The sequence below is a fragment of the Mus caroli genome, unplaced genomic scaffold, assembly GCF_978045245.1.
Source record: "Mus caroli unplaced genomic scaffold, Mus_caroli_1 scaffold_18, whole genome shotgun sequence".
NCBI classification, from domain to species: domain Eukaryota; kingdom Metazoa; phylum Chordata; class Mammalia; order Rodentia; family Muridae; genus Mus; species Mus caroli.
The window spans coordinates 18873322-18888875 of NW_028227273.1; positions in this window are offsets into that span (position 1 = coordinate 18873322).

The following is a 15554-nucleotide window of genomic DNA, read 5'->3' on the forward strand; positions in this document are numbered from 1 at the left end:
GATGACCATGTGGTTTTTGTCTTTGAGTTTGTTTATATACTGGATTACGTTGATGGATTTCCGTATATTGAACCATCCCTGCATCCCTGGGATGAAACCTACTTGGTCAGGATGGATGATTGTTTTGATGTGTTCTTGGATTCGGTTGGCAAGAACTTTATTGAGGATTTTTGCATCAATATTCATAAGGGATATTGGTCTGAAGTTTTCTATCTTTGTTTGGTCTTTTTGTGGTTTAGGTATCAGAGTAATTGTGGCTTCATAGAATGAGTTGGGTAGAGTACCTTCTGTTTCTATTTTGTGGAATAGTTTGTGAAGGACTGGGATTAGATCTTCTTTGAAGGTCTGATAGAACTCTGCACTAAACTCATCTGGTCCTGGGCTTTTTTTAGTTGGGAGACTATTAATGACTGCTTCTATTTCTTTGGGGGATATAGGGCTGTTTAGATCATTAACCTGATCTTGATTCAACTTTGGTACCTGGTATCTGTCTAGGAACTTCTCCATTTCATCCAGGTTCTCCAGTTTTGTTGAGTATAGCCTTTGGTAGAAGGATCTGATGGTGTTTTGGATGTCTTCAGGATCTGTTGTTATGTCTCCTTTTTCATTTCTGATTCTGTGCCCTCTAGTGAGTCTGGCTAAGGGTTTATCTATCTTGTTTATTTTCTCAAAGAACCAGCTCCTCATTTGGTTGATTCTTTGAATAGTTCTTGTTTCCACTTGGTTGATTTCACCCCTGAGTTTGATTATTTCCTGCCGTCTACTCCTCTTGGGTATATTTGTTTCCTTTTGTTCTAGTGCTTTTAGGTATGTTGTCAAGCTGCTAATGTGTGCTCTCTCTAGTTTCCTTTTGGAGGCACTCAGAGCTATGAGTTTTCCTCTTAGAAATGCTTTCATTGCGTCCCCTACGTTTGGGTATGTTGTGGCTTCATTTTCATTGAACTCTAAAAAGTCCTTAATTTCTTTCTTTATTCCTTCCTTGACCAAGGTATCATTGAGAAGAGTGTTGTTCAGTTTCCACGTGAAGGTTGGCTTTCTATTATTTATTTTGTTATTGAAGATCAGCCTTAGTCCATGGTGATCTGATAGGATGCATGGGACAATTTCAATATTTTTGTATCTGTTGAGGCCTGTTTTGTGACCAATTATGTGGTCAATTTTGGAGAAGGTACCATGAGGTGCTGAGAAGAAGGTATATCCTTTTGTTTTAGGATAGAATGTTCTGTAGATATCTGCCAGATCCATTTGATTCATAACTTATGTTAGTTTCACTGTGTCCCTGTTTAGTTTCTGTTTCCACGATCTGTCCATTGGTGAAAGTGGTGTGTTGAAGTCTCCCACTATTATTGTGTAAGGTGCAATATGTGCTTTGAGATTTACTAAAGTTTCTTTAATGAATGTGGCTGCCTTTGTATTTGGAGCATAGATATTCAGGATTGATAGTTCTTCTTGGAGGATTTTACCTTTGATGAGTATGAAGTGTCCCTCCCTGTCTTTTTTAATGACTTTGGGTTGGAAGTCAATCTTATCAGATATTAGAATGGCTACTCCAGCTTGTTTCTTCATACCATTTGCTTGGAAAATTGTTTTCCAGCCTTTCATTCTGAGGTAGTGTCTATCTTTTTCTCTGAGATGAGTTTCCTGTAAGCAGCAAAATGTTGGGTCTTGTTTGTGTAGCCAGTTTGTTAGTCTATGTCTTTTTATCGGGGAGTTGAGACCATTTATATTAAGAGATATTAAGGAAAAGTAATTGTTGTTTCCTGTTATTTTTGTTGTTAAAGTTGGCATTCTGTTCTTGTGGCTGTCTTCTTTTAGGTTTGTTGAGGGATTACCTTCTTGTTGTTTCTAGGGTGTGGTTCCTGTCCTTGTATTGGTTTTTTTCTGTTATTATCCTTTGAAGGGCTGGATTCGTGGAGTGATAATGTGTGAATTTGGTTTTGTCGTGGAATACTTTGGTTTCTCCATCTATGTTAATTGAGAGTTTGGCTGGGTATAGTAGCCTGGGCTGGAATTTGTGTTCTTTTAGTGTCTGTATAACATCCGTCCAGGATCTTCTGGCTTTCATAGTCTCTGGTGAAAAATCTGGTGTAATTCTGATAGGCTTGCCTTTATATGTTACTTGGCCTTTTTCTCTTACTGCTTTTAGTATTCTATCTTTATTTAGAGCATTTGTTGTTCTGATTATTATGTGTCGGGAGGTATTTCTTTTCTGGTCCAGTCTATTTGGAGTTCTTTAGGCTTCTTGTATGTTCATGGGCATCTCTTTCTTTAGATTTGGGAAGTTCTCTTCTATAATTTTGTTGAAGATGTTTGCTGGTCCTTTGAGTTGAAAATCTTCATTCTCATCCACTCCTATTATCCGTAGGTTTGGTCTTCTCATTGTGTCCTGTATTTCTTGGATGTTTTGAGTTAGGATCTTTTTGCATTTTACATTTTCCTTGATTGTTGTGCCGATGTTCTCTATGGAATCTTCTGCACCTGAGATTCTCTCTTCCATCTCTTGTATTCTGTTGCTGATGCTGGTATCTATGGTTCCAGATTTCTTTCCTAGGGTTTCTATCTCCAGTGTTGTCTCATTTTGGGTTTTCTTTATTGTGTCTACCTCCCTTTTTAGGTCTAGTATGGTTTTGTTCATTTCCATCATCTGTTTGGATGTGTTTTCCTGTTTTTCATTAAGGACTTCTACCTGTTTGATTATGTTATCCTGATTTTCTTTAAGGATTTGTAACTCTTTAGCAGTGTTCTTCTGCAATTCTTTAAGGGATTTTTGTGCTTCCTCTTTAATGTCTTCTACCTGTTTAGCAGTGTTCTCCTGTATTTCTTTAAGTGTGTTATTAAAGTCCTTCTTGAAGTCCTCTACCATCATCAGGAGATATGCTTTTAGATCCGTGTCTAGCTTTTCCGGTGTGTTGGGGTGCCCTGGACTGGGCGAAGTGGGAGTGCTGGGTTCTGATGATGGTGGGTGGTCTTGGTTTCTGTTAGTAAGATTATTACATTTACCTTTCGCCATCTGGTAATCTCTGGGGTTAGTTGTTGTCCTTGTCACTGTTTAAAGATTGGAGCAGAAGCTGTGTTCCACTCACCAGCAGCCTCAAAATCCTGTGGCGGTGGTCGTGGGTAGCTGGCGGGTGTCAGCCTACCCTGCACCCTAGCTACCCTTGTGCTTTTCTGACCTGAAGAGGCTTGTGGCCCTATGTAGGCCAGATTTCTGCCTCCCCAACCAAAGCAGTCTCAGGTCCCGCGTGATTGGACTGGAGCAGAAGCTGTGTTCCACTCACCAGCAGTCTCAAAATCCTGTGGCAGGGGTCCTGGGTAGCTTGCGGGTGTCAGCCGACCCTTCGCTCTAGCTACCCCGGTGCTGGTCCGGCTGCATGAGGCCTGTGGCCCTACTCAGGCTGGTTTCTGCTTCCCTAACTAATGCAGTCTCAGGTCCCGCGCGCAATTGGATTGGAGCAGCTCCAATGTCCTTGTTTATAATGCTTCTATATTCAAAGTACACATCTGAACAGAAATTGAATTTCTAACATTACAAGGAAGATGAGCTACCCACTATTAATAATAATGTAGTTGCCATTCTAAATGTATTTAATAGCAATGGTTCTTATCTTTAAAAACAAGCAGTCTTAAGTGTACAGAGTTCAGTACTAAAGTTGAGAATGTAGACAACTATGTAACAAGTAAAGATCTCTAGTTTTCAAATTTCTTCTCCCATAAGTATTTGATTTGGAAAAAATCCCACTATTTGTTCTTTGATGTCAAATTTCTTAAATAATTTCAAAAAATGTATTAGGATTATTTTAAATACCATCCCAAAACCTGTCGGCTCATGAGGCTGAAAGATGGATATTCAGTTCTTTGCTGTCATCTCATATTTTCTTAAAGTATCACTTAAACACAAATGAACATTGATGAAATTCTACAGTGTTCTAGATTCTAATTGACTGGATTCCAGATATCAAGGTATTTATAGTATAAGAAAATGTAAGGATTTTACAGAGGAGAAATTATGATATTATAAACTCATCTTTAGTATATTTTCCTTCAGCCATTGTGATAGACAATACTAATTTTCTAATTTTCAAGATCTAGTATCACCTAGGAGATAAGTCCCTGAACATAGTGGTGAAGTGGTAAAGAGTTATCTAGACTATCTAGACAAACAACCAAGTGTTATCACAGGCAACCCTTTACAAACAACAACAATCTCTCTCTCTCTCTCTCTCTCTCTCTCTCTCTCTCTCTCTCTCTCTCTCTCTCTCTCTCTCTCTCTCTCTCCTCTCTGTAAGTGCTTATGATATGTAGTCACCACACCTCCACTGCAACATCTGTGTTCTGGAGACAGAGATGTTCCAATTTTGACCTTAGGTTCTTTGATGTTAGTGTTAAAATCCAGAGGCACTGGGCACCAGCAACCCAGGAACAAAAAAACAGGAGACCCAGAGCAGTAAGGATACTTTGTCCACCACAGCATGCTTATTACCATTTAAATTCAGGGACATTTGACACAAGGACACAGGATAGTTCAACCACCTGTGAAAGGATTAAATAAGGCTTTCAAAAACGCACACTAAAAACTCAATATGAAGAGCTGTAGGAATTTACATGGCAGCCTTGATGCAGCTATAAAAACATGAAATTCACAGAAAAAATGGATACATCTGAAAATACTTTATTTATTTAGTACATTAGTGAGATAACTCAGACTCAGGAAGATAATAACTGTGTGTTATCTTGCATTTGCAGATTGTAGCTCACGTTTTACAATGTTTATGAGTGGGAGTGAGTGTGAACATCAGCTTTAAATGACAAAGGAGGCAAGGATAGGGGTCAAAGAGTTATTGAGAAAATGTGGGAAGGCAAGGGACAGGAGATAGGATAAAAACAGAGAGTAAGTATAACATCACATGGTAAACACACACACAGACACACACACACACACAAATGATGGGATTCCTGTCTGACATACATAGACTTCTAGAACATACCTTCTAAAGTCCTGTGTGAGTAGAAATGATGTAATTTTGATGTTGCTTTCCCTGTGGTTTTTATCCTGACCTGAGTAAAACAGGGGAAGAAGTTTAGTTAAGGCAAATGAATGGTAAACAATAAGTTCCAATTAGTTTGACCTGTTAGGTGATTGATGTGCATGTATTATAAGGCTTTATATTGTACAGCAAAAATTCTTATAATTTTAACTTCATATTTTAAAAAGTAAACATAATAACATCAAAAATACTCACATCAAGTCTGTGTTCATCATTTTCTCTTGCTGTGATCAAAACACCATGATCAAGGAAACTTGTTGAGGGAAAAGTTTGTTTGGGCTTCAGGTTTTAGAGGGATAAGAGTCCATTCCCATCACAGAGGGGATATCAGAGAGTCTGCATCTTTGAGCGAACAAGAATCAGAGACACTAACTCAAAATGGTATGAACCTTCAAGATATCAAAACCTACTACCACTGACAAATTAGCTTCCTCCAAATCAATATTAACTGGAAACCTAGAGTTCAAATTCCCAAGGCAGTGGACGGACATCTATCATTCAAACCACCTCAAAGCCAAATGGTGTAGAAATGAAACAGGCCAATCAACACTTCGCTAACCACTCCTCAATGAGTCATTTTGCTCCTGCTCAGCCAAATTCCCTATTATTCCTGAAATATTTTCTATCTGACTAGCTAGAAGTCTCTAAATGCTTTACACTCAGCTAGACACCATTCTCTAGACAGACTGAACTAATACTGTTACAGAAATGTTTTGTTGAACTGTTTTGAAATGCCTTTTTCTTGCTTTTCTTTCATCATACAGTTGAATATGTTTTCACAAGCCTTATCGGATTTTGCAAAAGTTAGGAATCTTAAAATACAGATGAAAGTTTCTTTGTGTTCTGACCCAAGACTGTATCTTACCACTGATGTGAGGTCATTCCTGAATGAGGTTATATCCTGGAGGTGCTAACAATAAATTATCCTGGAGGCCTAGCAGTAATTAACAGATCCTCACTAAATGTCAAGCCAATGAAGTTGCAATTTTTTCCTTCACACTTTGACACACGCTTTGTAAATGCAAATTATCTCAAAGGCAGAATTATTTCAGTAGTACTAGACCAACAATTTTCAAATGTTACCTTGCATCGGTGCTATCCCAATGGCTCAATAAAAGATAGATGCTGAGGCTAGTTCCCAATATGGAGTTTGAAAAAGACTGTGGTTTGCAAGATGTGTTGCCCACCCAACAGTTTCAGCATCTTCCAGAAACTCATCAAATGTACATTCTTGGATCCTATCCAAGTCCAACTGTATCAGAAACTGTGTGATAGGACCCTGTGCTTTAACGCACCTTTTGGCTGAATCTTGTATCAGATGTTCTAAGACACAGAAGATATCTTCCACAATAATAATGTTTTGACAAACGTGGTTTTTTTTTCATTCTGTTTTGATTTATTTTAGCATCAATTCATATTCTAATTTATTTACTAAGTTATGAAATAAAAAGTAATCCTTCTAAATTTTCCATACAATCATTGTCTGAGGATATGGCCACTTCTTACACTTAAGATCTTCCTTGTATTAGAATAGATTTAGCAGATTTAACTAGCACATCCATTTAACATGGATTGTAATTGGCAGAAATAAATCTGATAAGATTGTCATCTTGTTCCTTAAGATAGCCTGAGCCAATATCATAAGTAGGACTTGAATAATAAAATACTTTCAGTAAACAAAAGGAATAACAATTCATTAGTGATAATGCATCTTCACATATCCCAGAATAAAGATATTGATTCTCACTCCCAAATAACAATAAACATGCTGGAGAGGGCAGATCAAAGAACCCTGCAGGAATTTTCAAAAGGACATATTAGTAATTTTCTTCATGATGTTCAATGGCTGTCCTCGCAGTAAATGTGGGGACACAGTACTCCCAGATGACATATGTCAGGACATAGACTCAGCCTGTGCCCTCATTATGTGTACATGTATGGCACCACAGAATTTCAAATAGGCTACCTTCTGAGGATGGGATTTATCCTATATCAGCTACAATACAGACCATAGTATCAGACCTAGTAAAAAGCAGTTCAGGGAAATTTATGTTTAGATCTGTTTTTCTGTGCATTTAAATAATTTTGATATAATTTTGTAATCAGTTGTCTTCTCTAATTTGCCAATTCAGCTATGATAGGTGTAGTTGTGGTAAGAGAATAAGGTTAATATAATGATTAAGATCTGCACAAATTCAATCTAGTGTCTCCTCTCTACAGCTGTGCAGACTCAACAGCTTGATCTTCTGATGTCACTGAAGATAGATTTCAACTTTCTTACAGAGGAATATGAACATCCAAACCCAAGCCCCAGAAAGACACACAATAAGTAATCAATGTTTATTATGTGTTTCAACCAACTAATTAACATGCAAAAATAATTTTCTCTGCTAGATACAGTACAATGTGCACAATGACACATGAAATAATGTCACGACTCTCTTGAAGAGCTAAAGTTTCCTGCCAGGAATCCCTACTTTGAAGTATGTCATCTGATCATGTGAAAAAGAAATAAATAGAAAATCCCTGTGTTGTCTGTTCATTTTTACTGTGACCTAAAGCTACTCTAAAGCAGAATACATTTTTTTTGAGAAAAGAATTTGAACCTTAAATGCTGTTATTTTTTTTTTAGATCATTGAGCTGTATTGTTGTTGGAAGAGCAGTGACCTATCGCATTTCTTAGTGTCTGCATTTTAAAATGAGTTCGTTCTAGTTACACGTTGTCAGACAAACTTTAAATATATTGTCTTAGCTCTATGAATTAAAGTGGCTTGTTCAGTTACAGTGGAGATGCCATAACAACGATGGGGATGGCTTTATTGACACTTTACTCCATCATTTCTTTTCTAAAGTTATGTTGAATATAATTGGTGTTTTTCTTTGCTCGAGGATTTTCTTCCGAGCTGCATCTTCTGATGATGTTTGGTTATGATCATAGCTTTGCTTTGCTTATCTAAATGCTTTTCAATTCCACTGACCTAGGTTTCATTTTCTTATTCTGCAATCTATTTCATCTTTGGGCCTGTAATAAGTAATTACATGGGTAAGTAATAAAAAAATGGCCAAAGAGTGGAAGTATCAAAAGGTTCAGATAATTTACATACTAGGTAATTTAGCCACAAGGGACAGTTGTAATGTGATCGTGAGCTGAACCCTCTAAGAGCAATTACAGCATTACCAGAAATCATCATTTCCCACTCATTAGAACAGAGGAGTCCTTTGTAGAACACTAGAGGGCTTCAGACTTAAAGACTTCTTTGCATCTATTCACTAATGAGAGTCATGGTTTTGTTGCCATTTCTCTGAAACTCTTTTGAAAATTTTAGTTGTGCCACTAATGAAGAGTGTTATCTAACTTTTAAAATATGAGTTCACATCGGCTGCTTAATGTGGACTTCTTACACACCCAGTTTCTCCAAAGTTGTGAGGAGTCTTTCTAAAGCTTATTTATTCATTAAGTACTAACTCAGTCCTGTCCTAGGTAGTAAGAACATACAAGTAAATGCAGTTTTTCTGCCAAGAGAGAATTCTTCCAAAGTTGAGTATCCAGCATGGTAGCCACTAGACACATGGTGCTATTAGGTATTTGAAATGTTGGTCCTCAAACTGAGCTGTGCCATGATTTTGAAAATGTACCATGGAAAAATGAAAGTGTTATAACTTCTTGTGAACTAATTAGCTTATTGTATATTATAGTGATAAAAGTGAAGTTAGAGTCTCTTAAAAGCTGGGGCATTTCCTTTTTAATGTCACTGTTAAAAGATTTGAACTTATTTTTGTGACATGTATTTGTGCCTCATATTAGATTTTCTTTCTTTCTTTTATACTTGAGGAGGGGTGCAAGACAATGTCTTATATATCCTGAACTGGTCTCAAACTCTCTGTACAACAAAGGATCCTCCTATGTCCTTCTCCTAAATGCTGCAATTACAGGTATAAACCACAATGCCAAATTTATTTGCTATCAAATATTTGTTTATTTGGATTAAACCCAGGTTTTTGTGTAGTAGTCTAAGCAAGCAGTTTGCCAACTGAGCTATATCATCAGCCCATCACACTGTATTTCTCTAGGATAATGTCTTATTTTTCATTCATTCATTAATTAATGTATTTATTCACTTTACATCTCAATCACTGCCCCCTCCAGTTCCCCCCTCCCATAGTCCCTCTTCTATCTCCTCATCCCCTTCATATCTGAGATGGAAACCCCCATCCAGGTATCCCCCAACCATGCCAATCAAGTCTCTGCAGGGCTAGGTGCATCCTCTCCTCCCACTGAACCCAGACAAAATAGTTCAGTTAGGGGAACTGATTTCCACAGACAGGCAACAACCTTTAGGGACAGCCCCCACTCTAGTTGAAGACCCAGGTACACATCTGCTACATATGTGTGGAAGAACCTCTGTCTAGAACCTGTGTATGCTTCTTGGTTGGTAGTTCAGTCGCTAAGAGCCCCCAACGGTACAGGTTAGTTGATTCTCTTGGCTTCCTGTGAGTTCCTATCCCCTTCCTGGTCCTCAACTCTTCCATAAGAGTCCCTGACCTCTATCCAATGTTTGGATGTGAGTCTCTGCATCTGTTTCAGTCAGCTGCTGGATCAAGCCTCTCAGAGGACAGATATGCTAGACTCCTGTCTTCAAGAGTAACCAGAGTGTCATTAATAGTGTCATGGATTGGTGCTTGCCCATGAGATAGGTCTTGAATTAGGCCAGTTATTGGTTGGCCATTCCCTTGGTCGCTGTTCCATTTTTGCCACTACATTTCTTGTAGACAGTATAAATTTTGGGTAAAAAATTTTATGGATGATTTGGGACCCTTACCCCTTCACTGGGACTTCTGCCTGGCTAAAGGGAGGTGGCCTCTTCAGGTTCCATATCCCCACTGCTAAGGCCACTCCCATTGACTCCTTGGAGCCTCCCCCATCCCAGGTCTCTGGCACATCTTCAAGGTGCTGCCCTACCCAAGGTATGCCCTACCCCCACCAGCTGCAGAGTTCTATTCACTCTCCTTTCCCTCTGGTCCTTTCTCCTGTTTCTCCTCTACCTGATCCTGAAACGCCCCCTCATTCCCCCTTCCCAGTCCCCTTGTTTAGGAGGCAGATGGAGAAAGGGAAAACTTTCTTTTTAAGTCTTTAGCAATATAAATCATTAAATAAACAAGTTACAACTAAAAGTAATGATATGTAATATGGTAGAGGGGTCAGAAAGATTTTAATTGCCAGAAGAGCAGGGAGTCTGCTGTAATAGTAGATCTTTCAGATTTGACAAGGAAGATACACCCTTGAAATCTGAACAGTATAGCTGCTTAAACAAGATCTGAACAAAGGTGATAGTAGTTGATATGCCAAAATTGATGGGGGAAATATCATGTGGCTTACTCCTAGATGAAGAGCTATAGGTACTTAACAACTGCTGAGAGAGGGAAAATTTATCTTCCTCAAAAAAAAAATCTGCCTAAGTGATTATCCAATTGTGTAATTTCAACTGGTCTAACCTAATAGTTATACACACAAGCACCAATAAATGTATGCAGCAGGTTGCATGTATATAATTATTTACATATATACATGTAAATTATATACATACATATATATATATATGTAACAATAGTACTTAAAGAATAAGAAGCTGTGAATTTGAAAGGGGCAGGAAAGTGGGGGTCATGAGATGAATTGGAGAAAGTAGAGGGATGGGAAAATGATGTAGATATATTTTAATATTTTTTTTAAATTTAAGATACTTGAAATTAGAGTTTATAGATACTTCGCAATCACATATCATAATCTTGCTCTGTGACCAGATGCTTATCCAAGGAAAACATATTGAATAATTGCTTTTTTTAGTTCTTTTTTAAAAATTGGATATTTTCTTCATTTACATTTCAAATGCCATCCCAAAAGTCCCCTATATACCCCCCACCCTGCTCCGCTACCCACTCACTTCTACTTCTTGGCCCTAGCTTTTCCCTGTATTTGGGGCATATAAAGTTTGCTAGACCAAAGGTCCTCTCTTCCCAGTGATGGCCAATTAGGCCATCTTCTGCTACATATGCAGCTAGAGACACGAGTTCTGGATGTACTGATGAGTTCATATTGTAGTTCCACCTATAGGGTTGCAGACCCCTTCAGGTCTTGGATACTTCCTCTAGCTCCTACATTAGAGACCCTGTGTTCCGTCCTATAGATGACTGTGAGCATCCACTTTTGTATTTGCCAGGCACTGGCAAAGCCTCACAGAAGATAGCTTTAACTAACTTATTAAAGCTCTTGGTGGCAGATATACACACTATTTCAATTATTCGGCCATTCTATTTCAAATACTTAAATTCACTAGCATTAAGATAAATAACCTCGGCCAGAGGAGAGATGTCTGCCCAGTCCAGGAAGCCTCTGCCAGAACATCTGCCGGAGACATCTTGGTTCCCGGGTCCTGCCAAGACTAGTCTGAACAGGTGAGAGTGTGTACTACAGAAGCTAACAGTTTCTGAATCAGGCGGGAGCCACAGAGCTTCTAAGGAGGGCCCCATTTCGGGCTCTAGACATCTGGGCACCTTCCCTGCCGGAGGAGAGGTGTCCACCCTGCCAGGGAGGAATTTGCTGGAGCATCTGCTGAAGCCATCTTCATTCACGGATCCTACAAAGACTAGTCTGCACAGGTGAGAGTGTGGACAACAAAAGCTAACAGCTTCTGGGACAGGTCCTGTTTTGGGCCTTCATCTTCTGCCAGGAGGCAAGTCCAAACAACAGATATCCAAGTACCTTCTCTGCAAGAGGTGAGCTTGCCTGCAGAGAGTGCTCTAACCATTGAAACTCAGGAGAGAACTAGTCTCCCAGGTCTGCTGGTAGAAGCTAACAAAATCACAAAAGGAACAAGCTCTAACCAGAGACAACTATAAAAACTGATTCCAGAGATTACCAGATGGCAAAAGACAGATGTAAGAATCTTACTAACAGAAACCAAGACCACTCACCATCATCAGAACACAGTACTCCAACCTCAGCCAGTCCTGGGTACCCCAACACACCTGAAAAGCTAGACCCAGAATTAAAGGCATATCTCATGATGATGGTAGAGGGTATCAAGAAGGACTTTAATAACTCATTTAAAGAAATACAGGAGAACACTGCTAAAGACTTACAAGTCCTTAAAGAAAACGAGGAAAACACATCCAAACAGGTAATGGAAATGAACAAACCCATACTAGACCTAAAAAAGGGAGTGGACAGAATAAAGAAAACCCAAAGTGAGGCAACACTGGAGATAGAAAAGCTAGGAAAGAAATCTGGAATCATAGATGTGAGCATCGGCAACAGAATACAAGAGATGTAAGAGAGAATCTCAGTTGCAGAAGATTCCATAGAGAACATCAGTACAACAATCAAAGAAAATGGAAAAAGACTCTAACTCAAAACATCCAGGAAATACAGGACACAATGAGAAGACCAAACCTACTGATAATAGGAGTAGATGAGAATGAAGATTTTCAACTTAAAGAGTCAGCAAATATCTTCAACAAAATTATAGAAGAAAACTTCCCAAACCTAAAGAAAGAGAAGCCCATGAACATACAAGAAGCCTACAGAACCGCAAATAGACAGGACCAGAAAAGAAATTCCTCCAGACACATAATAATCAGAAAAACAAATGCACTAAATAAAGATAGAATATAAAAAACAGTAAGGGAAAAAGGTCAAGTAACATATAAAGGCAGGCCTATCAGAATTACACTAGATTATTCACCAGAGACTATGAAAGCCAGAAGATCCTGGACAGATGTTATAGAGACACTAAGAGAACACAAAAGCCACCCCAGGCTACTATACCCAGCCAAACTTTCAATTACTAAAGATGGAAAAACCAAAGTATTCCACCGCAAAACCAAATTCACACATTATCTTTCCACAAATCTAGCCCTTCAAAGGATAATAACAGAAAATAACCAATACAAGGACAGAAACCATGTCCTAGAAAAAGCAAGAAAGTAATCCTTCAACAAACCTAAAAAAAAGACAGCCACAAGAACAAAATGCCAAGTTTAACAACAAAAATAATAGGAAGCAACAATTAATTTTCCTTAATATCTCTTAATATCAATGAACTCAACTCCCCAATAAAAAGACATAGACTAACAGACTGGCTACATAAACAGGAGCCAACATTCTGTTGCTTACAGGAAACCCATATCAGGGAAAAAGACAGACACTACCTCAGAATGATAGACTGGAAAATAATGTTCCAAGTAAATGATCTGAAGAAACAAGCTGGAGTAGCCATTCTAATATCTAATAAAATCGACTTCCAGCCCAAAGTTATCAAAAAAGACAAGGAGGGACACTGCATACTCATCAAAGGTAAAATCATCCAAGAGGAAACACTCAATTCTGAATATCTATGCTCCAAATACAAGGGCATCCACATTTATTAGAGAAACTTCAGTAAAGCTCAAAGCACACATTGCACCTCACACAATAATAGTGGGAGACTTCAACACACCACTTTCATCAATGGACAGATCCTGGAAACAGAACCTAAACAGGAACACAGTGAAACTAACAGAAGTGATGAAACAAATGGATCTAACAGATATCTAGAGAACATTTTATCCTAAAACAAAAGGATATACCTTCTTCTCAGGACCTCAAGGTACCTTCTCCAAAACTGACCAGATAATTAGTCACAAAACAGGCCTCAACAGATACAAAAATAATGAAATTGTCCCATGCATCCTATCAGATCACCATGGACTAAGGCTGATCTTCAATAACAACATAAATAATAGAAAGCCAACATTCACGTGGAAACTGAACAACACTTGTCTCAATGATACCTTGGGCAAGAAAGGAATAAAGAATGAAATTAAGGACATTTTAGAGTTTAAGGAAAATGAAGCCACAACATACCAAAACTTATGGGACACGATGAAAGCATTTCTAAGAGGGAAACTCATAGCTCTGAGTGCCTCCAAAAAGATACTAGAGAGAGCACACACTAGCAGCTTGACAACACACCTAAAAGTTCTAGAACTAAAGGAAGCAAATTCACCCAAGAGGAGTAGACTGCTGGAAATAATCAAACTCAGGGACGAAATCAACCAAGTAGGAACAAGAAGAACTATTCAAAGAATCAACCAAATGAGGAGCTGGTTCTTTGAGAAAATCAACAAGATAGATAAATCCTTATACAGACTCATGAAAGGGCACAGGGACAGCATCCTAATTAACAAAATCAGAAATGAAAATGGAGACATAACAACAGATCTTGAAGAAATTCAAAACACCATCAGATCCTTCTACAAAAGGATATACTCAACAAAACTGGAGAACCTGGATGAAAGGACAAAATTCTAGAGAGATACCAGGTACCAAAGTTAAATCAGGATCAGCTTAATGATCTAAACAGTCCTATATCCTGAAGAAATAGAAGCAGTCATTAATACTCTCCCAACCAAAAAGAGCCCAGGACCAGATGAGTTTAGTGCAGAGTTCTATCACACCTTCAAAGAAGATCTAATTCCAGTTCTTCACAAACTATTTCACAAAATAGAAGCAGAAGGTACCCTACCCAACTCATTCTATGAAGCCACAATTACTCTGAAACCTAAACCACAGAAAGACCCAACAAAGATAGAGAACTTCAGACCAAATTCCCTTATGAATATCAATGCAAAAATATTCAATAAAATTCTTGCTAACTGAATCCAAGAGCACATCAAAACAATCATCCATCCTGACCAGGTAGATTTCATTCCAGGGATGCAGGGATGGTTTAATATACGGAAATCCATCAATGTAATCCATTATATAAAGAAACTCAAAGACAAAAACCACATGATAATCTCCTTAGATGTGAGGAAAGCATTTTACAAAATCCAACACCCATTCATGATAAAAGTCTTGGAAAGATCAGGAATTCAAGGCCCATACCTAAACATGATAAAAGCAATCTACAGCAAACTAGTAGCCAACATCAAAGTAAATGGTGAGAAGCTGGAAGCAATCCCAGTAAAATCAGGGACTAGACAAGGCTGCCCACTTTCTCCCTACCTATTCAACATTGTACTTGAAGTCCTAGCCAGAGCAATTCGACAACAAAAGGAGATAAAGGGGATACAAACTTGAAAGGAAGTAGTCAAAATATCACTTTTTGTAGATAATATGATAGTATATATAAGTGATCCTAAAAATTCCACCAGAGAACTCCTAAACATGATACACCGGTTCAATGAAGTATCTGGATATAAAATTAACTCAAACAAGTCAATGGCCTTTCTCTACCCAAAGGATAAACAGGCTGAGTAAGAAATTAGGGAAACAACACCCTTCTCAATAGTCACAAATAATATAAAATACCTTGGCCTGAATCTAAGGAAGTGAAAGATCTGTATGATAAGAACTTCAAGTTACTAAAGAAAGAAATTAAAGAAGATCTCAGAAGATGGAAAGATCTCCCATGCTCATGGATTGGCAGGATCAATATAGTAAAAATGACTATCTTGCCAAAAGCAATCTA